General features: G+C 38.1%; 1 protein-coding gene across 4 annotated transcripts in view; it reads right to left on the reverse strand.

Annotated features, from left to right (window-relative positions):
- Positions 1 to 23,809, reverse strand: part of GALNT13 (polypeptide N-acetylgalactosaminyltransferase 13) — a 656,510-nt gene extending 632,701 nt beyond the window's left edge. For 2 of the 4 annotated variants that reach the window (XM_005202449.4, XM_024975591.2), the window contains exon 1: positions 23,490 to 23,578. The gene's annotated coding sequence lies outside the window, so the exon portion shown is untranslated. 4 annotated transcript variants of the gene reach the window in all.
- Positions 23,810 to 26,172: the final 2,363 nt, after the last annotated feature.

Consider the following 26,172-nt stretch of genomic DNA (forward strand, 5'->3'; position numbering starts at 1 on the left):
TATGGTAATCTACTTTTCTGTCTCTATCTCTACATGTGTCTATGCAAGTTATCTTATATCCAGTTAAAATGATTTTCAACTGTTTTCTGACTGGTTGTGCACTAACACAGGAGTTAATTACATATATGAAACATGTGTATATATGTATATGTATTTATATGCACATACACACACACAGTGTGGTTTAGGGCCACTCAACCTGTAAAACTGAACATACAGCATAAATCTGAATGCTGTTCCTATGTGAAGAACTGACAGTGTGGAAAACAGTTTAAATTTGCTGTCTGTGCTCCCCCAAAGGAGAAGGAAGACCAGTAAGACCAATGAGAAAAATCACAAGAAATCAAATTTAAGCTCAGAATAAGGAAAATGACTTACTGCAAAGAATGACAAAACAGAATGGGCTTCCCAAAAAAGGGCCAAATGAAGAGTGAAAGAAGAAGTTGAAGGTTCATTCTCCAGAAATGCTGAAAGGGACTTCAAGTTCTACTGGTTGCTGGAATGAAAAGTTTTTTAAATACCCTTTTAAACCCACACTTTTGATAAATTTGCAGTGATTAACTTTGGACTATATTATATATATATATATATATATATATATATATATATATATATATATTTGGACTAGCTAATATTTTATATCCTTATCATATTCTAGAAACAGAGACATGAGAAGTGTCACAAAAATTCATTCAATAGAGTATCATTAAATTCACAGCCCTTTCTCCTACTGAATCAATATTTAACAATTTTTCAAGACATTTATTGAATAACTAGCTATATTATGGACTTTGGTAGGCCTCCAGGGAACAATGAGGAATGTGATGCCTCCACTGTGAAAAAGATTATAATTTAAAGTGGGAGACAGAGGAGGATACAACTAAGATAACATGGTGTAAGTCAGCAACAACAATAGAAACAGAGTACTATGGAAACTGGAAAAAGGAATATAAAGCTTCTGCCTTGAAAATTTGGGAAAATCTTTTAAAAAGAGGTAGAATTTAAGCTGATCTTTGAAATGAAAAGATAAGTATTTCAAGGCTACAAAACAGTACAAGCAAAGAAATAGTCATAGATATCTATACCATGCCTAGGTAACAAATTAATACAGTGAATTCTTAAAATAGATCAGGAGAGGGTAATAAATGAGAAGTGAGCTCACTGGGATAGATTTCTATAAAGGGTCTTGAATGACATGCTGAAAATTTTGAAATTTAACCAGTAGGGCTTTCAAAGGTTTTTATACCCAGGAGTTACATGCCCAGAACTATTTTTAGTGAGATCCCTCTACCAACAATGTGGAGTAGGTAATGGACTATACAATGTGGAGTAAATTTATTTTAAAGAAACATGTCAGCTTTGGGTTTAGATTAGGCATAGCCTAGACTGAGGGAGGGTGGGCTGACAGGATCACCCCTCAAGATCCCTTTCCATCTTAAACTCTGTGACTTATGCCTCTTGCAAAGGGAACACATTGCAGATAATTTTTTTTTTTTTTTTTTAATGACAGATGTGGAAGAACTCTTGGGCCACTCTGGTGAATATCACAAAGACGTTGCCATTTCAAATACCCAATGAGCTTGATAAGAAGTACAGGAAATCCACAATCTCTGATGAGCTGACAATGGAATGTGAGAAGGAAAAAAATCACAAGGAAGAGATTAATAGAGCACAGCAGAAAGGCATTTTCAACTATCCTTCTGGGAGAGCCAGATAAAAATTTGACTGACCTAAATCCTTTTTGGCCTGCATCATTTTCCAAAGTAGCGTCTCTGGCTTTGGAAGGCCTAGGGGATCTATCTGTACATGTGCAATCTAATTAATGTGTGTAGGAAAGACATAATTGTGTAGGACATTTTGCTAGGTACAGCATAAAAAAAACCATGTTGGACTGCCTTCGTGGATTTTATGATCTTTTAAAGACAGATGGATGTAGATATACATCTACAATTTGGGAAGATAAAAGAAAGGATTTATTAACTGCAGAAACCGACAAAAATGTAGGTACTTATATTAAATACTTCATGAGTATCAATAATGAGCGGGACAACTCCTTGATCAGTTCCATTTCAAGGGGAAATGGAGCCGAATGTCAGAGGATAAATTTCAGTGACATGATCTCACACCTGAAACTGGCTGGGAGGAAAATGGAAATTTTTACCCTGTTCAGACTGGACATCACTATAAGCCAAGGTCACACAAGAAGTCCAAGGTACAACAAGCCACATGACTGCAGCTGCTTGAAGGGAGGAAGAGGTCAACCACAACACTGCACCAATCTAGAGACACAAGTTCCTTTTCTTTCCTTCCTTCCCTTGTGCTGCTGTTGGTGTTGGTTCTGGGCCACGTGGCCCTGACTAGAGAGATCTATATGTGCATGGACCTATATGTGGATCTACCTTTCAAAAAGGTAGGCATTCATGAAATTTCTAATGACTTGAAGGTGTGAACCTGTACTGAGAGAGTAACACGTGAAGAAGTTTCAATTTTATCCCTGAGACTGACGCACGCTGTGTGAAATCTGAATTCTTAAGTCCTCTGAACGGCTTGCTTGATGGCAATCAGCCAAGTATATCATCAGATAAGAGCTTTAGACACTGAAGAAACCCACTGTCCTTGAAGCCCCTGCACAGTGGTAAAGGCACACATCTTCCTGTAAAATACAGCCACAGATAACACAGTGTGGGTGAATTTGCTGAAAGATACAGAGAATAAAAAGTAAAAACTCTACAGGATAACATGTAGAAATGTGCTTCTTATTCATAAATTTGTAATATTGTTCATATAGAAAGATGACATTTATATTTTTCATGGCATAAGAGGCCCTTTTTTTTGACAGAATGGCTTAGCCTTATGAAAATATGTAGCTCTAGTTTGCAGATGTTGTTCATTTTGAATGAGGTATAATCCCCAGAAGCAGAAATGAGAAAAATCCTCTCTTTAACAGCATGAGACTTCAGTAAGGAAGAGACATGACAGAAAGAAAGCAGTAGGGCAGACAAAAAGAAAAACGGCTCTCACCACATGGACCCCCAGGGTTTCACAAGAACCCACTGCTAAAAACTCATTTGTAGGTATGTGTCTGTTAATGAGACTTTGGAAGCACTTGATCTTGTATTTATTTATTTTGGGGTTTTTTTTGTCTTATTTTTTATTTTATACTAAAATATAACTAATTAACAGTATTATGATAGTTTCAGGTTCACAACAGAGCAATGCAACCATACATATACATGTATCAATTCTCCCCCAAACTCCCCTTCCATCCAGGTTGCTACATAACATTGAGCAGACTTTCCTGTGTTATACAGTAGGTCCCTGTTGGTTTTCCATTTTAAATATACCAACATGTACATGTCGCTGACCTTGCATTTACATACTGCCCTAAACCAAATAGATCCCCAAACCACTAGCCCTATTTATTAACTGATTATATATATTGACTACTTAAGTAGGAATCACTTCACCCACCAAGGAAGTATGCTTCTGTATTAAAATATGGTAATATTTTGCTGGCCCACAACTTTATACATCAAGTTATTGTGAGATGTAGTCCTTTGGCAAATTAAAAGTACATGGCTATTTAGAAGGGCTTCCCTGGTAGTTCAGCTGGTAAAGAATCTGCCTGCAATGCAGGAGACACTGGTTCAATTGCTTAGTTGGGAAGATCCGGTATAGAAGAGATAGGCTACTTGCTCCAGTATCCTTGGGCTTCCCTGCTGGCTCAACTGGTAGAGAATTTGTTTTCAATGCAGGAGACCTGGGTTCAATCCCTGAGTTGGGAAGATCCCCTGGAGAGGGAATGGCTACCCACTCAAGTATTCTGGCCTGGAGAATTCCATGGACTGTATAGTCCATGGGTTTGCAAAGAGTTGGACATGACTTAGGGACTTTCATCTTCACTTAAATAAAACACAGATGTGTAAAATGACTAAAATCACATAATATTTTTTTCTTTGGCAAGCATCAAATACTTATACTATTAAAATAGAGGACAAAAAATAAATCAGCTAAAAATGACTAAATGATGGAGTTTTAGGGGTATTACTGTGAAGAGGAGCGAGAACAGTGAAAGGGAAGAGTTGATGGTGTTGGTGTCAGGCCATGTTGATAAACTTACTTGGCTCTGCAAAGGGAGCTCTATCTATGGGTATCAGAAAAAAGATAGGAATTCATAAAATTTCTAAATTGAAGGTTGGCTAAAAACTCAAAACCATTAAATTAAGATTGAAAAGAAAGTTATACTGAAGATTAGGTTTTAGATAGGGACATCAAAAAAAGCTGAACCAAAACTTAATATGGTCCAACAAATGGTCAAAATGACTAGAAAGTTAATAAAACAACTCAAAGTCAAGAATAAATCTGCATTATCATAAAAGAAGTAATCTGAGCAATACTCAAGAGATTGTGAAGATTCACACTTTTATTGTAAAGTTAAAAAATAAAATAAAATTAAAAAAAAAAGAATGTTATATATATAAAAAAAAAATACCCTGAAGAAAACTGGACAGCAACATGTAAATCATGTGTAAATCAATTTAAATCATGTAAATCAATGAAGTTAGAGCACTCCCTCACACAATATGCAAAAATAAACTCGAAATGGCTTGAAGACTTAAATATAATATGTGACAACATACACATCCTAGATAGAACATAGGCAAGCTATTCTCCGACATAAATCACAACAATATTTTCTTAGATCATTCTACCAAGGCAAAAGAAATAAAAACAAAAATAAACAAATGGAACCTAATCAAACTTATAACCTTTTGTATAGCAAAGGAAATCATAAACAAAGTGAAAAGACAACCTATGGGATTGGAGAATATATTTGCAAATGGTGCTACTGATGATAGCTTAATTTACAAAATAAATAAACTATTCATATAGCTCAATAGCAAACAAACAAACCATTCAAAAAATGGGCAGGAGATTAAATTAGTCATTTCTCCAAAGAAAACATACAGATGGCCAAGAGGCACATGAAAAGATGTTCAACATCACTAGGTGTTAGAGAAATGCAAATCAAAACTACAGTGAGGTACCACTTCACACTTGTCAGGATGGCCATCATCAAAGAGTCTACAAATGATAAATGCTGGAGAAGGTGTAGAGAAAAGGGAATCCCCCAATACTGTTGATGGGAATGTTAACTGGTGCAGTCACTGTGGAAAACAGTATGGAGTTTCCTTAAAAAAACAAAAACAGAGTTACCATATGATCCAGCATTCCCACTCTAGGGTATATATCCAGAAAATATGAAAACTTTAATTGGAAAAGATATAGATAGCCCAGTGTGCATAGCAGCACTGTTTACAAAATAGCCAAGACATGCAAGCAACCTAAATGTCCATTAGGAAAGGAATAAATAAAGATAACATGGTAGATATACACATTGGAATATTACTCAGGCATAAAAAAGGAATGGAATATTGCCATTTGCAGCAGCATAGATGGATCCAGAGATTATCATACTAAGTAAAGTCAGTCTTACAGAGAAAAACAAGTATTATATGATATCACTTATATTTATGTGGAATATAAAAAAGTGATACAAATGAACTTATTTACAAAACAAACAGAACCTCAGACATAGAAAGCAAACTTATCATTACCAGAGGGGAAGGGTGTGAGTGAAAGTTGCTCAGTCGTGTCCGACTCTTTGCAACCCCATGGACGATACAGTCTATAGAATTCTCCAGGCTAGAATATTGGAAGGGGTAGCCTTTCTCTTCTCCAGGGGAACTTCCCAACCCAGGGATCAAACCCAGGTCTCCCACACTGCAGGAGGATCCTTTATCAGCTGAGCCACCAGAGAAGCCCAGGGAAGAGTGGAGAGGGATGAATTAGGAGTTTGGGATTAACAGATATACACTACTATATAACAAATACACACTACTGCATAGTAAGCAATGACTGTATAACACAAGAAATTATATTCAATATCGTATAATAACCTACAATGGAAAAGAACCTGAAAAATAATATGTATGTGTAGACATATATATGGAAGTATAGCTAAATCACTTTGCTGTAACACTTGAAACTAACACAATACTATAAATCAACCATGGTAGTACTCCAGTGCTTAGTCATGAGTAGGACATGCTTGCCCAGTCATGTCTTACTCTGTGTGACCCACAGGACTGTAGCCCACCAGGCTCCTCTGACCATGAGGATTCTCCATGCAACAATACTGGAGTGGGCTGCTGTACATATCTGTATGTCTGCACTCCTCCAGGGGATCTTCCAGACCCAGGGATTGAACCTCCGTCTCTTACATCTACCTGTGTTGGCAATCAGGTTCTTTACCACTAGCGCCACCTGGGAAGCCAGGAAATCAACCATCAGTTCAGTCACTCAGCCATGTCCGACTCTTTGTGACCCCATGGACTGTAGCAAGCCAAGCTTCTCTGTCCATCACCAACTCCTGGAGCCTACTCAAACTCATGTCCATTGCATCAGTGATGCCATCCATCTCATCCTCTGTTGGCCCCTTCTCCTCCCACCTTCGATCTTTCCCAGCATCAGGGTCTTTTCTAATGAGTCAGTTTTTTGCATCAGGTAACCAAAGTATTGGAGTTTCAGCTTCAGCATCAGTCCTTCCAATGAATATTCAGGACTGATTTCCTTTAGGATTGACAGGTTGGATCTCCTTGCAGTCCAAGGGATGGACTCTCAAGAGTCTTCTCCCATTAAAAAATAGATAAATACCTAAGAAACACATAAAAATAAAAACTCAGCTTTCAGTAGAAACCCTTTGGGGAACACATGCACGCACACACACATGTATACACATATTTGGTGGGCATCAGTCCTGTCCTCTGAAAGCAAACAGTATATCTTTGGTTTAGTATTAGTCAGTGGGGACGGAGGTGGGAGGAGGGTTCAAGAGGGAGGGGACATATGTATACTTAATACCAATTCATGTTGATATATGGCAAAAACAATCACAATATTGTAAAGTAATCATCCTCTAATTAAAAAAAGAACTACAAAAAATGTACTGCAAAATCAATCATATTTTTAAATATTTCTATATCTTGTTTTTATATTTATAACTACAGTGAATATTTTCTGTGAGTACTAACTCCCAAATCATTGTTAAATAAAATGAAAACTAGTCACAAAGTGAATTTACAAGGTTAGTTATCAATGGACTATCATACTACACGAATGGTGTAATATTTTGGCAAATAGATGCAACAATACAACAAAATCAATTGTCTGTCTGTGACTTAATGCAACCTTGGTTGAAAAGAGTTAACCTCATGCATGATTCTCAGACACAGCAGGAATTATTACTTGATTTTAATTATTTCTCACAGAGAAATTCCTTACAAGATTGTTGAAATTTGGACTAAACTTTTCTTTTTAATTACTTGTAAAATATATTCAAACACAAAACTTCAGTATGGAAGGCAACAGGAAGACTAAGCAAATGTAAACTAATGATCCCACATTATTTTAGGCAGCTCTAGAAAACTGTTTGGATCACAATAAGAAAAGTAGTAAAAGCTCATTTAAGTAATTTCATTATTTTTAGTATGAAAATGATTTTCAAACACAAATAAAACACATTTGCTATTTAATAACCACTCCATAACTCTTGCCTGGAAAATCCCATGGACGGAGGAGCCTGGAAGGCTGCAGTCCATGGGGTCGCTAAGAGTCAGACACGACTAAGCGACTTCACTTTCACTTTTCACTTTGATGCATTGGAGAAGGAAATGGCAACCCACTCCAGTGCTTGCCTGGAGAATCCCAGGGATGGGGGAGCCTGGTGGGCTGCCATCTATGGGGTCGCACAGAGTCAGACACGACTGAAATGACTTAGCAGCAGCAGCAGCAACCTATATAACCATTTCTTATATAATAAACTCTTACTAAACATAACATAAGCTTTTCCTTCATCGTTTTTTAAAAATAAATATTCTATCTTACAGAACATATTTTTGGAGTTGAGGAAGTTACAGGTTACATTAAATAATTAGTCCTGGTACATTTCAATAGACCACAAATGATTCAGAAATAAATCAGAAACAGCATGATGCATCATTAGATTACCACCAGCAGTTTATTAATTTATGTATAATTATCATGTGTACAAATTATTGTGAAGGAATTGACAAACTCAGTGTTGAAAACAACATATTATTCTCATATGATAAGACAAGAGAATTGGAACTCAAATATTTCTAAATGAGAAATCAGTTACAATTTGTTATCTCAAATTATGTGTCTTTCTACATTAAAAAATGAAGACTCTTCAATTAAGCACTTAGAAAAAATCATTAAAATAAGACATCACATACTTAAAATGAAGTCTGTGTCACTAAAGAACAAAAATATAACAATAATGTTTCATCTTTTTCACTCAAAGGACTAAGGCTAGAATAGTAATATGTTTTCAAATGGTTACTGTTTTTCATATTCACACAGAGAAAAAGCACTCATCTTTCAATTACTCTAAGAATCAGCCAAGACAAAATAATACAGTCAAAGCTGATCAAAAAACTAAGGGGAAAATGGAAGATGACTGCTCAACTTAGCCAAGAACACCTCACAAAAATCAGCAGTGAAGCTAAAATTTTCCAAATAAAGTTAAAAGGAATAGAAGCTTATCACCCTTTTTCTAAGCTAGATACACTTTCTGCAAAGCAGCATTTCAGGGTTTAGTACTGGATACAATTTGTACAATATTATGATCAATTCATCATGATATGATATTTCTTTTCCTACCTTCATTTACCTTCAATTCTCTCTTAAATAAGATTTCTAAATATTTCACTAAAACAGTTTTACTGGGTTTCTATTTTGCTTGGCTTCAATCCTATCTTTAACTGCTATTTATTTATTGCCTCCTGGGATCTGATTTTACAGTTACTCTGCACAATAACTCTTGCAGGTCTGAGAATTTTATCTTGGAAATCGGTTAAGCAGATCAGATTTCTAGGCACCTGACATACTACATGCCAGTGGAGGACCCTAGAAGGGGAAATACACTAATAGCAGCTAGCATTTGTTAAGCACTTCCTAAGTGCCAGGGACAGTAATCAGTACATTACATGCATAATCACCTCAACCCATGAAAGCAGTTATAATTATTAGGAAGATGAAAATAAACATCTGGTTCTTAGAATTGTGAGAATTCAATGTGCCAATATTACATAAAGCGCCTAAAAGAAATCCTTATAACCAATTACAAACCTGGGTTGTATTAGTGTTAGTCACGATCGCTGTCACTTGCATTTTAAAGATGAAATACTTAAATCCCACAGAAGCTATCTAACTGTGCTTTGTTAACCTGCTTAAGCAACTGGATAGTTCAAAATTTCTGAACTACATGTACGCAGGCACCACAGTCTTAAACTTGTAGTTTCAACACAAACATGTTCCACTGCCTCTTGCAAACTCGAATCTCGGCATTTTTTACTTAAGAATTAAGGTATGATTCATAAGCTAAAGGTTATAATTAATTGCCAAGGGTTTGGTTCAGTTTAGTTGCTCAGTCATGTCTGACTCTTTGTGATCCCGTGAACTGCAGCATGCCAGGCTTCCCTGTCCATCACCAACTCCTGAAGCTTGCTCAAACTCATTGTCAAGAACTCCACCTTTAAAAGTAAATTTAATAGACCTTTGATTCATCGAACCAGGTGAGATAAAGGGACAAAGCATCCTCTTCACTTCCCCCAGTCACTGTCCAAAAGCCAGATCACTCAGAAAACAGTGAAAAGAGGTGACCCAAGGGGTTATAATTACAACCTGTCAACAGAAACCAGACCCCTACAGCTTTAAAGAATGCCTCACTGTTGACCTGTTTTTTCTCACTTCAGAATCTCCTAGCCTTCCATATCATAAAAATACTAGATTGTAACATATTAATTAATATGTAATTTGTGTTCTCAGTTTTCACTACTTTTTACGTTATACAAGGCCCAAACTGCAGAGTGGGGGCATATGGAGAGACCAGAACCTTCATTACTCCTTATTTCTCTTCTCTCTCTGTCTGCCTCTGGTCTCTATCTCTCTTTCTGCCAATGTCTTTATTTCTATCTATCTATAGAAAGTTATTACAATTTTCTTTTAGTTTGTTGAATAAATGTTCACAGTTAAAAGATGCTAAAGCACACACACACAGAAATCTTCTAACAATCAGCAGGTTAGACATTTCTTATGGGACACATCTGTGTTCTCACATTCATTAGGAATAGCTAGCATCTTTAAAGCAACTATTTCTGATTAGCTACAAAATTAAAGTGTTAGCCCAAATAAGAAGAAGCAATGAGAACTTCCAGAGCAGCTGCCGATCTAAGACGGCAATATTCTCACATCTGTGTAATGTTGAAACAGCCATCCTTCATCTCTCAATTCCTCTGTGAATCTGCAGACACATCAGGTAATCAGAGTAACTGGTACAATTTAATAACACAGAGGACTATAAAATTTACAGTCTCTATCTGGAAACCACTACAAAATGTTGTTTAAAATTATTGTTGAGTGCTAGCTATTAAATGTTTAGGAAAACAGAGGTGGAATGGAAATAGGATTTTCTGGAGAATCATTTGGTAATGCTTTGCATGTTTACATCACAAAAAATGTTTGTTTTTAATTATAAGAAAATAAGACCTAGAAAACATATAGTTCTTTCATTTTCAAAGAAAATGATAGGCCTACATTTGGAAAATAAATAAACACTAGAATACAGTCATATCATGCTTTTTGTTTTTGTATTACCAGTTGCATCATTTCAAGGATGAGAAAACTGAGATCCAAAGAATTTAAAATGACATGCTACAGAATTTATTAAGGGTTTTACCATGACCATAATCCAATTCTCTCCTCTTAGTCCCATAATTTTTATAATACTGTAAGGGATGACTGATACTGTGTTTAATAATAAAATTTCCAAGTATTTCTATTTCTTTATAGCTTGGAGTCCCCTCCGTTAACTCCAAACTATTCCTCTCCCCAGAGGGAATCATCTTTAATTATGTATTAGTTCTAAAACAAAATGGTTAAATTTAAATGTCTTTACAGATCAAGGTGATTTAACAGAGAGTGATTGGTATCTGTGAAAATCTGGAGAGTAGAGACACACCAAAAGCAACTACATTTAAAAAAAAAATTAAAGCATATTTTGACCAAACAAACGGACCCAAAATATTTCAGACATTATCTAAATTATCTCACATACCACACTCCACGTTTCTCTATATTTTTATTAATATTATTATTCCTTCTCTTAGATTTTTTTTTAATTTTAAGGAATGTAAAATTAACTTGCAGCAACTGTAGGTACCATCTCTTGACCCCTATTTTGTAATACGCTAATCTTCCAATTTCTGTCCTTTCCTTCTGTTTTCTCCAAGCATCATACCTACTTCCCAACCTCTTCCATCTGTATGTTTACTGTGGCAATGCCATTGCTAATATTTGCATTCTGTCTATAATTATGATTCTCTTCCACTTTTTAGCTAAAGATTGATACTGAAAATTGAAAATCAGTAAAAAAAAAAAAAAGTTAAAAAAACACTTATATTTAAGTAATATAAAAATATTATTCATTTCAGTGCCAACTAGAGTTCTATGGTTACTTTCCTTTCTCGTATATATTTTGGTTCTTCTTGGATGGAGTTTACACTTCTTTTTTCATTTTTACACTATTTTTCTTTGTCTTCTCAAATATTTCTTGGACTTTAAAGGTTGCATAATATCCCCCTTTATCCTAGAGCCTCCCACCAGACAAAGCTTTCTACTTCTTTTGCATTAACTCTGTATCAGATTAAAGTAATATGAATCATTTGCCTTATAGGATTACTTCATAGCTTTTATGGTGTATCTTTCTCTTTCTCTTAACTATACTTTGATGGGGGTCAACCTCAAGTAATTTTATAAGAAAGATTATATTTGAGGAAAGCATATTTAATCATTAGATGCCCGAAAATGTATTAATTCTACCCTTGCACTTGATTGATATTTTGAATGGATATTGGACATGGAATTTTGAGTTGCAAATCATCTTCCTTCATAAACTTGAGAATGATTCTATTAATTTTTAAAATAGTTCTAACTATATATTTTGTTTTCTCATAATCAGAACTCCAATTAGCAGGAAGTCATGCTTCAGGGAGATTTATAGTGATTCTTTTTACCTTTTTGTTCTTTTCCTTTGCATTGCTCAGGTTTTTTGTGTATTTGAATTAAAAATGTTCCCTTAAACTATTGATCTGAAAATCTTTAATTTCCAATAGTTTTTCTTGTTCATTTATTGTGTCTCTTCCCTATCATCTTCTTGTTTTATGAATGTAATATATTCTAGAAACGCTTCAAAAATTTTACTTTTTGGTCTCCTTTATGATTTTTTAATTATCTGGTCCATGCAAGGTCATTTCATTGGTCACTGGTTTTCAGCTTTCTTAGTTTCATTTGTGTTGCAGTTTTTTACTAATATTTTTTCATAAAATACTTCTTAAATGTCTGGTGATACTTGGTTGATGCTTTCTATTTAACAATAAAGGAACAGAAATGGCTGAACCTTCTGTACTTAAGTGGGTCTTGCTGTTTAGAAGACTTTGCTTTTGGGTAAGCAAGGATTTGATTATTAGGCTTGAAGATCCCAAGTGTCAAAATAAAAGGGAATTTATTCCACAGTTGTAAGATGCTTTATCCTGAGTTGCCCCTCTTGTCTTTTAGCAGCTCATATAATTCCATTAGTCTATGTAAAGCGGGATAGTTAGGAGAGAAAGTGAAAAAAAAAAAAAAAAAAACTTGCTACAAGGATATTTGCATAGGAAGTAGAATTAGTGAAGAAAAGGCCAGCTATCCCATCAGACAGTAATGCATTTGCCTTTGATGCAGAAGACCTGAGTTTAATCCCTGGGTCGGGAAGATCCAGTGGAGAAGGGAATGGCTACCTACTCTAGTATTCTTGCCTGAAGAATTCCATGGACAGAGGCACCTGATGGGCTACAGTTCATGGGGTCACAAACAGCTGGACACAACTGAACCACTAATACTAGGATTTCCCAGGTGGCACTAGTGGTAAAGAACCTGCCTGCCAATGCAGGAGACATAAGAGACACAGGTTCAATCCCTGAGTTGGGAAGATCCCCTGAAGGAGGGCATGGCAACCCGCTCCAGTATTCTTGCCTGGAGAATCCCATGGACAGAGGGGCCTGGCAGGCTGCAGTCCATGGGGTTGCACAGAGTCGGACACAACTGATGTGACTTAGCACGCGTGCCCGCATTCCAGCTGATTACTTTGTTTCAGCCCTAGTCTCTCACTTAAGCCTTTTGGGGCTTACTCAGAACAAAGCAGCACCCTCTTCCCCACATCTTCAGCAGTTTTCCTCTGCCTGGCTTTACTTCATACACTTTGTAACAGTTTGATATCTTTTTAACTCCTTAATTTAATGCTTAAGTTAATGAGTTTTCAGGAGAAAGTTTAGATAAAGATATGTCTCCATCCTCCCTAGAGAAGTTGCCCCTAAAACACCTAAAATGAAGAAAAACCCAAGAACAAACGTAATTCTTGTTATGCTTGTAAGAAGCCTAAAAATGACACTGTTGCATATCACCATACTCCTGATGACAGCAATGCTGTTCAGAATCATTCAAGTGAGGCTCTCCACAAAAATTAATGCAAACTGCACACCTCCACACATTTTAGGGTATGCAGGGTAAAAGTGGGACTCCTGATTTCATGTTCTGAGGGGTCATTTTTGTGGGCAACTGATTAACATTCTCAAACAAAAACTGTATTGAAATTCAAAATTATTTAATGAAATAGTGGCAAATATCTTACATTCGTTGAAGTTATTTTCCCTCACAAAAGGAATGGAAATGATGCATACATGTTATTCTACTAGAATTAGAATTTTATACAGATAATAAGAATTTGTGCATTGTAGAAGCAAAATGGGCCTATTGTTGTCTGCAACAGCAAATGAAGTGTCTCATAACCAGCAATTCAATGTGTTAATTCAGCTGCACCATCCAATTACCTACAATTCATCTCAACATAGGACACAACAATAAAACTCTTAAAAAATCTGTGACAAAATGCCTGCTCTAGGTTTACCTAATAGGAAAAACATTATCCCGAAGTCAGAGAATAGAAGCCATGGAATATAAATTATAAAAGTTGTTCATCATAACCTATCGATTAATATCACAATGAATTTCTGACATGAAGTCAATAGTATAGAGTCAATAATAAAACATATATTGGAAATCTTATAAGGAAAATCGGACCAAGGAATGTGAGAACTGGATGGCAACTGAAATTGGCATCCCCTCAAGTATCATAGCATTCCCTTGGAGCCAGGGCTGCATACTGCCAACTGACCACAGGGCCCAGGCACACCATTCTAAAAGTAGACAAAGGTAATGAGATGCAAATTTAGCATCCCAAGCCTCCTGCTAAATGACCCAGATGCAAGAGCTAGAGCGTCTGTCTCTTACCTACTCAGGGACTAGATGATGAAATGAACAGAAGCTTTTTTATTTACATTTTTATAGAATCAAAAAAGGAAAAAAAAAAAAAAAAGCTAATAGATAAGTCCAGCCCTGCTCTATGAGGATGTATTAAGCCACAGAAGAAGGACAATTTAAAGTCAAGAGCATCATGAAGAAGGAAGAGAGGAGCCAGGAAAAAATACAGAAGAAAAAGCATATTGAGAAATTATGAAACAGTATTTATTTCAGAAGGAAAGACAGAGCTCCCCTGAAAATCTACAGGATATGAGTGAAATCTGAACCATGATTAGGCACAGGCTGGTTTCTAATATTTTTCAGGACAAGTGATGTATAGTCCCATTTGAGACTGAATTATCAGGAGAATCAAAGAAATATGAGCTTTGAGGATTCAGAAAAAGAGGTGGAATTTACCATGAGAGAAAGAGAGAAGACTGTAGAAGTGAGTTTTAAAATTCAGTCAGTAATCTCATACCTCTCACTTCACTTACAGAATCTGAAAACAGAATTGTTTTTAAGTGTAGATTTTTACGTTTTAAAATACCAGGCAGGTAGAATGACTCATTACTGGGGTATCTAATTTAAACAATTTATAACAATCTAATCAAGTACCCATTTAAAATAATATTTTTAAAACTGAAGAAAGCTCATTAAATACTACATAAGTTCTTTAAACAAGAATAGATAATAGAAAGTTGCTAAAAATCAACCAAATATCAGAAGGAGCACCTCCTCAAAGATAAATACATCAATTCTCTATAAATTAACAGTGATTACAAATGAGTATAGATACTCTATATTATATAAAGCTTTCACAAAACTTATTTAAGAAAAATATCAAGATTTTTCAGCAGGATTTCCCCAATCCTTTTTAAAATATTAATATTTCCTAGTGTAATCTAAATAATTTATGAACAGTAATTGCAGGACAATAAGGTATTTTTTATTTTAACTAAGGTAGATCTTAGTTATAGATTGAAATCTCTATATAGAAATCCCTCTTACAGGTTTTTTCCTTTTGTCTACATCTCTGTGTTAACTTCTTGCTCTTTTCATTTTTTTTTTTTTTGCTAGGGATGGTGGGGAGAGGGTGGGTGGGTCTGCACCGAAGAAAAGTCAAGAATAAATCTACTTGAAGAAAGCTACTGTTTTTCCACATTTATTATCTTTCATAATTAAATTTCTTTATTAATCTGGTGCTATGACTTCTAAAGGGTAAACATGTTTTGTTTTTGACTTTGTTCATCAGATTTTCTTCCTTTACTTTTAAAGGCAAAAATTCTTCAAATAGGAAACAAAACACAGAAATCTGGGTTCCATTTTCATTTCTATTGCTTCAAGCTTTGTGACTTAAAGCAGACCATTAACTGTTTCATCAAAATAGCATAGTCCATGCTCCACCATTCAGCAACTTCCCCTGGGCAACTCACTTAACCTTTCTGTGTCTCAATTTCCTTGTCTATAAATGGAGATACTAATAAAACCTACTTTCAGGGGTTGTTATGATTAAATGAATTAATTAATATCTGTTAAGTATTCTGAATAATGTCCAGGACATAGTAACTTCTATATTTGTTTAATTGACTAAAAATTATTAAATCTGAAACGTGTTCTAGAAGTAGTTCAGTTGCTTGAAACCTTGTACATCAAACTTATCTAGAAAAATATTTATAAAGATAGATCCCTATGTATCTACCCCAGGCAAATGAGAATATGTATCAGTGGAATCTGACAACCTATATTAAAACAAACAAACAAAACCTCTTGAGATAATTTCAGTTTCCAAACTGGTTTGCTGGCAATGACATTAAACAACGTCTCAAGTCAATTTAATTATATCCCACACAGTCCACCAGTGTCCACTTCCCCTTCCATGGCCACAACAGTCACTGTCCAAAGCAACTTGGGGTTTAATAGCATCAGTCAGTTTTACAAAAGCAGTTAGAAGTTTAGCTTTGGAATTTTCTTTCTTACCTAAAGCAAAACTGCTTTGTCCTCATCAAGGAAAATAAACATGCAAAAAAAAGGGATCAAATTGAGCCCTAAAGACTGGGACATACTGGTTAAAGAGGATAGAATAAGTTCTTGAGACATGCTCCTTTTGTTTTCGCCCAGTATTCATTCTTTATCCAAGGACACAGATTGGCACTGTCTTAGTAATAATGATTTGTGGTTAACTACCACAAAAGATCAAATTGCCTCCAATTCTCTAATTTTTTCAAAAAAAAATTGAAGCAGTAAACTGAGGCTTAGGGTAACTGTTACCATCCTTCCTAGATACAAATCGTATTGCCCAGACTTGCAACTAGAAAGAGAAAGGAATAACTATAAGGACAAAGTCACAGATATCACACCCACGCTGGCCTGTGTTGCATGGGTGCTTGGGACCCACTGGGTAGCAGTATATTTGAGTGGCTCAGACTAAGGAGGGTTCCAATCGCAGGCTACAGAATGTGGTGAAATAAATTACCAGACTGTGATGAATTTTCTTCAGTCTTTGTTAAATTAGAAAAATAAATGCAATGTAGAAAGTACAGGAAGCTAAATTTATTCTACTTTAAGGACTATATTTTGTGATTTAGTTCTGCCATCTTATTGTTGTTACAATGTCCATTCTTTGATAAAATGACTGTGATATAAATAGACTTAAAAATTATTCTCATTGTGCAAAAAGAAAATGTCCACATGGAAGTTGACACTCATTTAAAAAAAAATTTTATTAGTGAAAATGTCATTTTGAGAACTCTTAGAGCACTGGCTTCAGAGATAGATATAACTGATGTGATCCCTGCCCCTAATACAGATCAGCTGTGTGATATTGCATATGTGCTTCCTCATTTATCAGTGGGGATAGTAATACTACATATAATTCATAGTATTTTGAGGATAAACTATAGTACGAGCTGTTAGATATTTACTTACTCACAATACAAGTCAAAGTATGTATCCAATAAATTTTAGTTATTTTATCACTTTGTAACTCTTCATCATTTTAACTCCCTCATCAATAAATCAAAATGGCTACAACCTTTACATATATTTGTTTCCAAGTATTTGTTCCCAATTTTGTTTTCATTAGCCTAATGGTGGTACTGCACAGGGGTCTTGATAGTCATATAAATCCCATCCTCTCTATCTGAAACTAATTATATAATAAAAATCTCAAAAGGAAATTAAATTGTTATGCTTCTGGTCTACAAGAAGATAATCCTCCTCCTATGTCAAAATTCATTTATAACAACAAAAAAAATGGCACTGAGCTTATAATAGCAAAGCAATTAATATTAGGCAAGAGACTAAGTTGACATTTGCTACAGTCTCTGAGGTATAATTTAGATGATTTTGAATGTGCAAGCTCTGTCTGAAATTCTCCTGTTTACAGTGGCTACTCAGCGCATGTATTGTTCACCAGAGTACCAACAACAGTTTAATCACACTCTTCTTATAATGTTCTACAAGATCTTAAACAAGATTTAAGTGACAATTCAATGTAGTTTAATGTACTAAATAGAATCCCAATTAATTCTACATCATGGTAGAAACCCTGGAATATCTTGGAGAGTTCCCATCTATCTTAATAGTAAGTACTTCTCGAAGAAAAAACAAAGAAGCGTGAATATTTATCTGGACAGTGTTTTACATCTTCTCACCTAAAAGCGGATCACAAATATGTTCCTGCGATGATGGTAACAGTCACCACTTCCCCTACATCCCTCTCAAGCCATGTTGGGAGGGTTAACCATTAAGATGGAACAATGTTTAACAACCAATATTTTGCATCTTGTTTCAGGTCAATTGTGGAGGATAATAATAACAAACATTAAAAGAGAACCTGATAGTTTATGAGATTTATAATTATTTGGATATTTGGGTCCTCAGAGGAAAGTTAGATGCCAGCAATCTCTTAATAACCTGTAGCAATAATTTTTAAAAATTAAGAATTTCAGCTTAAATAGGCCCTAAATATATTAAAGATAAATAAAATTGGAAAACTAATAGCTAAAAATGAATTTTAGCTACTGTATCTAAAAGGGACATTAGAACACATATTAATCACATAAATGTCTTTAGCCATTTGTAATAATTTCTTGATAACTATCTCAGACCAATTAAACATATTATTGTAAATATACTACCTTGAGAACATACACATAGGTCTAAATCTTAATCAAAAAGAAATAAATATCAAATAAATAAAATCGATTTTATTATACTTTGTTCCCAAAGATAATTGCTTATAATGCCCCAAACGATGACCAACTACTAGTAAATTCATGTGTATATTCATTTTCACAAATTTCTGTGAATTTTCTAAGTACTAAATTTCACAATGGGAAGCTGGACTCTTCAAAAATATGTATGTCTGTAACTGAATGGCAGAAAAATTTAACCAAACAATGTGCTTTAATATATAAATTGTAAATATTAGTCTAAAATGTTAAAATGACTTAAAATGTTAAAATGGTTTATCAAAGCAGACAGTATAGGATCTTTAAATGTGATTTATGTATTCAGATATATGCTTAGTGTGTCTGTAGTGCAGCATAGGAAATATTATGAAATATCATCAAGTAGACTGTCAGACTCAGTATATATATATACAGTATGCTATGCTAAGTCGCTTCAGTCGTGTCCAACTCTGTGTGACCCCACAGACAGCAGTCCACCAAGCTCTCCCATCCCTGGGATTCTCCAGGCAAGAACACTAGAGTGGGTTGCCATTTCCTTCTCCAATGCATGAAAGTGAAAAGTGAAAGTGAAGTCACTCAGTTGTGCCTGACTCTTAGCGACCCCATGGACTGCAGCCTACCAGGCTCCTCCGTCCATGGGATTTTCCAGGCAAGAGTACTGGAGTGGGGTGCCATTGCCTTCTCCGAGAGATATATATATATATAAAATTTAAAAATAGCAAAGGCATAGTGAAGGTGGAAATTCTGGTATTGGTTGAGATACATTCTGATCTCTAATGATAAGAATATTGAGACACATTTAACTTTTTAACAACGTACATTACTTTCAGGTTAAAGTTATATGAGTGGAATACAATGTTTCTATTTTTTCAACTTGAGTTTAAGAAGTGGTAGTTGTAGCACTTCTCTTATATATATATATATACATAGAGAGAGAGAGAGAGAGAGAGAGAAGGCAGTGGCACCCTACTCCAGTACTCTTGCCTGGAAAATCCCATGGATGGAGGAGCCTGGTAGGCTGCAGTCCATGGGGTCTCTAAGAGTCAGGCACAACTGAGCGACTTCACTTTCACTTTTCACTTTTGTGCATTGGAGAAGGAAATGGCAGCCCACTCCAGTGCTCTTGCCTGGAGAATCCCAGGGACCGGGGAGCCTGGTGAGCTGCCGTCTTTGAGGTCGCACAGAGTCGGACAGGACTGAAGCGACTTAGCAGCAGCAGCATATACATATATATGTATATATATATAAGTCTTGATTTGATGTTCCACATATGTTTACTCTGATGACAGGAAGGATTAAAAAAACAAAGGCCAGTTAAAATTCTTGGATAATTAGGCATATGGTCACTCAGACTCCAAAGTAGTGATCCTGCTAGATTTCATTAGATTTAAGAGGGCTACATGTTTTTCCTACTGATATCAACACAAGCCCCAAGAGGCAATGTATTAAAAGTCACAATCAAGAATTTGTTGCTTATTGCAGGAGCTGCATCTTGAAAATAGGATGCTTAATAAAGCAAATTAAAGGACAAAACTATAGGATCTGCTCATTTTCATAAAGCACAAAAACACTTATCAGAGACATGTAGCATTGTTATTTATTTCACATGGCAGGACTTTATTCATACTTTACTCTCAATCATCTTCTATAATTTTCTTTTTATTCAGAAATATCAATATCTTCTTCATTTTCCTAACCAGAAAGAATAAAAGTATCCATTTATTCCTTGTTCGCACCCTCTTCCTAAAACGCCAAAATTTTTAAAAAGTTACAAAATCTCTATTAGATGGAAATGTTCTTGTACAACTACCACTTCTTAGAATCAAGTTGGCAAAATGGAAACACTGTATTTCACTCTGACATAACTTAAACCTGAAAGTAATGTACATCTTTAAAAAGTTAAATGTGTCTCAATATTCTTAAGAGATCAGAATGTATCTCAACCAATATTAGAATTTCCATCTTCACTATGTCTTTGCTATTTTTAAATATGAAAAACTGGATAGAGTAGGAGCTGATTTATAAGTAATGTTTTAAAAGCAAAATGGCCTTGAACACGCTCCAGAACAATATTCATGGTAAATCCTCAACTATTTTAAGAGGTGACTGTCATGGCATCATGAAAACAATACAGCAGCACAGGGATTCCTACTAGAAACTTGTATCAGGAGGCATTACATTTCCAGGTACTTTGCAAATTCTCATACACATGTAGTATCACACTCTCACATACATTTCAAGCAATAAAGGAACCTATAAATTATTTAGTGATTGAGTTTGCAGATTAATTTATGGGCCCCAAATATTTTAAGCTGATACATCTGTTCTTTACATTAAAAAAAGAGAACTTTTCACGTGTGAAAACCACCGGAAAGTATTCACTCACAAATGTCATGCTCTAGTTTACTTTTAGGTAAGAAGGCTGAGAGATGCCACCATCAGAGCCTCTAAACTCATTTCCTCAATTCTGCACTGACTATTAAAGAACATCAGCCAAGTTAAAGACTTGCAGAGAAGGTCAAATTCAAGTAGCGAATGGGTTAAGGACACAGAGGACTCATGTTTCACCTTCTGCTAGTCCTCAATTCCCATTCATAAAAGACTAAGTGAAACAAACAAACAAGAGGTAGAATTCAACTTCTTGTATGTAGACATTCACATAGCTAGGTGACTTCAAAGCCTATGATTAGCTCCATGCTAATCAATCAACCAGTAAGTTTCTGGGAAGCATTTACTAGTTTTCCTACACTGTGCTAGGGTCTGAATATCTGAGACAGCACCTGGCCCCACTCTGGACACTGGGATCCAGAATTAATCTATACCAGAAGCACTTTGTTTCCTTTGGAAAACCTTTCTTTTCTTCTTCCCAAAACTGCTTAGTGCCTCTACTTAAGCAATCAGCTTAAGCCCTAGAATGGGATGAGCATCACAGAAATGGTGAATGAAAAGCATTTATTTAAACAAGGAGGAGAAGCCAGGGAAAATTCTCAGTGGAGTTGAATGTGGGCAGGGGCATAAGGAAGAGATGTGAAATCCTGGTTTGCACTGAACGATGCAGAAAAATGGCATGTTTTCTTATGTTGAAAGCCTGCTTTAGGCTATGAAAATTCTCCAAATCTATCCACCTCTTAAGGACTCAAATGATGTTTCAATATTGAGGTTCTAATTCTGCAGGAGAGGAGTTTGTTGAGATCAGGGCAAAGGAAAGATTACTACTGCAACAAAAAAGTCAAGATGAAGAAAAGGAAAGGATGGGTGAAGGTAAGGAGAACGACCTGAGAAGGGGAGAGATCAAAAGTAAGTCACCAATAGGTTCACCTTACTTTTCAATATTCTCAAACCAGCAGGTTTCTCTAACACTAGAGGGCAGGAACGCAAACACACACACATACACACACACACACACTGAGGCGGGGGGAGCAACCTTGAGCAAAAGCAGTCTTCATATAAAGCTGAAGATCCGGGGCCCCAAGGATACTCGAAATTTCAAGGGGCTGGGGCAGTCAGTGTCTTTAACCCTGCAAATAAAATCCCTATGATGCATTTCAGGGAAGAGTGACGGCTGTCTCTCCGAAAGAAACCGCTCACGGATTGAGTGTTACGACAGTTGAAGGCAGGCAGTCCCCAGTGCTCCTCAGACAGCAACACCTTTGCCTCAGGAAAGCTTCCACCCTTTCCAGGTTAGATGTCCCTGGATCCCGAAGCTTCTGTATTCATCTGCCCACTGTCTCCTCCCGTGGCTGCCTGTAAAGAGTGGAGATGTAGACTCTCCACCTGGAAATTCAACTGATTCTAGGCAAAGAACGGAGTAAGAGGAGGGGCACCCGCAGCTAACGCTGTCCAAACAGCAGCCTTCGTGAGCCCGGGTTCTCAGCAGCGCAGAGCCCTCGGACCCGGGGCGGGGAGGCGGCCCTTGCGACTCTCATTCAGTCCCCTCACGACAGCCCAGACAAGAGCACTCCGCTTCCATCCCCAAGTCTCCTCCGGCTCTGAGAAAGGAGGTCTCTGTACCTGGAGGTGCCCAGGAGGGCCGGACAAGGAGTCTCGGAATATGGGAGCTGGTGGTGTTCGGGGGGACGAGGCAGGAGAGATGAGAGGAGAGAGGCAGAGAGAGGGAAAAAAACATAAAAAAATAAGGTAAGACGGAGAGAAAGCGGAAAAGATAAAGTAACGGAGACGCGGGAACATCCCAAGAAAAACAGGGGGAAAGAGAATGAGAGAGAGAGACAAACCCGGAGCGGATGCGGTAAGCCAGATCAAGAATTAGAGAAAGAAACTGACTCAGACACGGACAAGTAGAGACTAAGACGCAAAGGAAGGCAGAAATATAGAGGAAGGCAACCGTCGAGGACGACACCCGAGACCCAGCGCGTCCCCGGTGTTGAAAGCCCGGTGTAGAAGCGTCAGAGCACCGCAGCGCCACACCGCCCGCAGCTGGTGGGAGAAAGTTGCTGGGGCTGGAAGGCCATGTCCCCCCGGGGCTGAGCGCCAGTGAAGCGCAGAGGGTGGCCGGCGCCCCCCAGCTTGGCCGGGGAGCAGAGAGAGCAGGGTAGGGGGCGGGCAGCGGTAGAAAGTTCCGCGCCTGGCGGTCTTTCCTCCGCACTTGCAGCGGCGAGCAAGCGCGCTTCGAGAGCCCGAGAGGCCGGTGTACCGGGTTCGCCGGCGCCCCTTTCCTGGGACTGGTTCGGAGCTCTCGGCTCCGTGCGCTGCCACCCGCTGCGGGACTTCGAGGCGCCCACCCAGGCACTCGGGCCACCCAAAGAGGACTGTTCCCAGACAATCAGAGGGGAAGCAAGAGAGAGTGAGAGAGACGGAGACCTGCTGTCGTGGCCAGGGATCCCGCGAAGAGGGAACGGCGGTCCACGCACGGAATTTAGCCTCCGACCCAACCCGGCAGGTGCCGGCCGGCTGCGACGAGTGTGGGGCACACCGATCCCGTGCTCACCTGGAACCCGCGCCGGCCCGCGAGCGCCGCGCGCAGTCCCACTTCCCGCCCGCGCCTCTCTGCTCACACTTCCCCGGGAGAAGAGCGAGCCGGCTCCGGCCTCGGCCAGCCCTGGAGAGGCGCCCTCATAGCGCAGCGGCGGGCTGGAGGGCTCCTCGAGAGCGGGCGCCAAGGCCAAGGAGCCGCAAGAGACCGAGCGAGGGCTCCTAACACATTGTCACCTCGGCAGAGCCGCCGCCACCGCCTGGTCACTTCGCCCCCGGCCCCCGCCCCCCTCCCACCCCGGCCCGCTGCCTCTCAGCCCCTCCTCCTTGCGCGGGCCCTCCTCCTCCTCCCGTAGCCCCAGCCTGGAGGCCTCTCACTGGGCTAGTATAATTTACGTAACCAGCACCCCGAACCCTCCTCCCTCCCGGCTCCCGCTCCTCCCCGGGCTGGGGTGGTGCGCACAGAGCGCGCTCCAGCTGCTCCTGGAGCTGCCGCTCCTGCGATGTGCACAAGTCCCGCGATACTTGGCAGTCACGGCCCCCAAGAGCAACCGAGGGGTCGGGTCCTTTCCCCCCAGAGCGCCCCGCGATCCCTGGCCGGCCTGGGGTCCCACTGTGCGAAAACAGGCTGTGTACACTGTGTTAGCCCAGAGCACCGGATAACCTTCTAGAGGGGTGCTGGGGTGCAGACTGTCCTCAGGAAAGCTCCAGCAACCCCACCCCAGCTGTCGGCTCTCCATTGGAGATAAGCTGCAGGGAACTTGAGGTTTAGGCTCCCTGAATTAGAAAGGACAGACAAGAGTTTGGCCTCTTGTCCATAACAGTTCGTTTACCCTGGCAGGATCCTAGTGTTCTGGCTAGAGACAGCTGCTGCCACCGAAATCATTGTAAGAGACCTGGAAATGCAAAAGGCTTCCTTGTGCTCTTAAATTTTTCAGGGAGCGGTAAAGAAAAAAGCAAGGCTCTGAATTCCTTTCTTAGTCAAGAAGATAGGGTCTCTAACAGCAAAAACACATACACTGAAGCACCTGAATGTCTGCATTTCAGTGTAAAGCTAATGTGTAGTGTCGTAGAAAGTCCATGAGACTGAGTGAATTAAATTATCTGTAAGGGTTTTAGAATAGTGCATGGAAAGAGGCACGAACTTAAGACTCAGATATTATTAGCATCTGAAGACTTGGGACCTAACCCCCTCTGCCATGTGGGAGGGACTCTTCTGGGAAATTGGGATTGCTGAGTTCAGGTTTATGTTTTGCCATTTATTCACTGTTGACCCCTGGTTAGTTAGGGTTTTTAATACCGTTTCAGTTTTCTTAATTTTAAGAGGGATAATGTAGGCCACCTCATGTTATCTTAGCTCCCTCTTCTTAGCTTATATGGGAAAACTAGAGGAGGATATAAGAGTTACTCCAAAAATATTGAGTCATGTTGCATAAATGTCTATTATTAATTATAATCTAGGGTATCAGTGACATTCTTGATTATATCCACGAAAGGCAATTTTTAGAGGCATTATCTTTATATCTTTTCATGAATCAATGATTACCTAAATTGGTATGATAATAACTATATTTAATTTTCCCTCCTACACTGTCCACCCTGGGCAGCACTTCCACCCTCATCAATTAGTGTTTCTGTCCTGTGTGAGGACACAGGGTGCCACTCTTAACACCAAGGACACTGGTCTTTTTCTCTATTGCTTGCTTTTGTCAGTTCTGTTATCACGTCATTCACATATCCATGGCATATTGAGAAAAGTTATGGACCACCAGGTAAAAGGTTAAGCTTCTAAGGCTGACACAGCCACTTATTTGTCATATGTGCTTGCAAAACACATAAGCCCCAGTTCTTACATTCTTCGTCTCTAAAAAAGGTAGCAACACCATTTTGCAACCTTTGTAGTAATATTTAACCAGGACGAGAATCATAAAACTAGTAGGTAAAAGTTATACATGTATTCAGTTATGTATGTACTCTCAAAATATCTCCCTGAGAATTATGTTTTGATATTTATCACATCATCCTCAAACTTAGCAGTTTAAAACAATAAACATCTATAAACTCTCAAGGTTATATGAGTTGTCAGGGTGGTTTCTGCTCTGGCAGGCTCAATTTGGACTGGCTGGTCAATAATGGCCTCGCTCACTTGTCTGCTGGTTGGCAAGCTAATTGGAGGCAGGACTCAGCTGGGATGGATCATCTTTGTTTAAGATGTTTGTCTGTCTTTGTTTGTCTGTCATCCTTCAACAGGCTAGTCCTGTATCCTTGAGTACCGGTGGTTGCTGGATTCTGAAAAGCAACAATGGAGTGTAGACTCCAATGTAGAGTACTTTCCAAAGTTCTGCTAAAACACAGAACGAAGCTACATGGCCATGCCCAGATTCAAAGGATGAAATAACATACTCCATGTCCTTGATGGGAGATACTGCAAAACTGTATTGCAAAGAAGAACGCACGCTCGAGGGGGAAGAAGCACATAAGGCCATTTTTGTAATTTTCAGATTCTTCTTAATGACAAGGGAATTTTAAAAGTCCTTATAGTGAATAAATCTGATAGTTATCATCTTAACCA

The sequence above is a fragment of the Bos taurus genome, chromosome 2 (assembly GCF_002263795.3).
Source record: "Bos taurus isolate L1 Dominette 01449 registration number 42190680 breed Hereford chromosome 2, ARS-UCD2.0, whole genome shotgun sequence".
Taxonomy (NCBI): Eukaryota; Metazoa; Chordata; class Mammalia; order Artiodactyla; family Bovidae; genus Bos; species Bos taurus.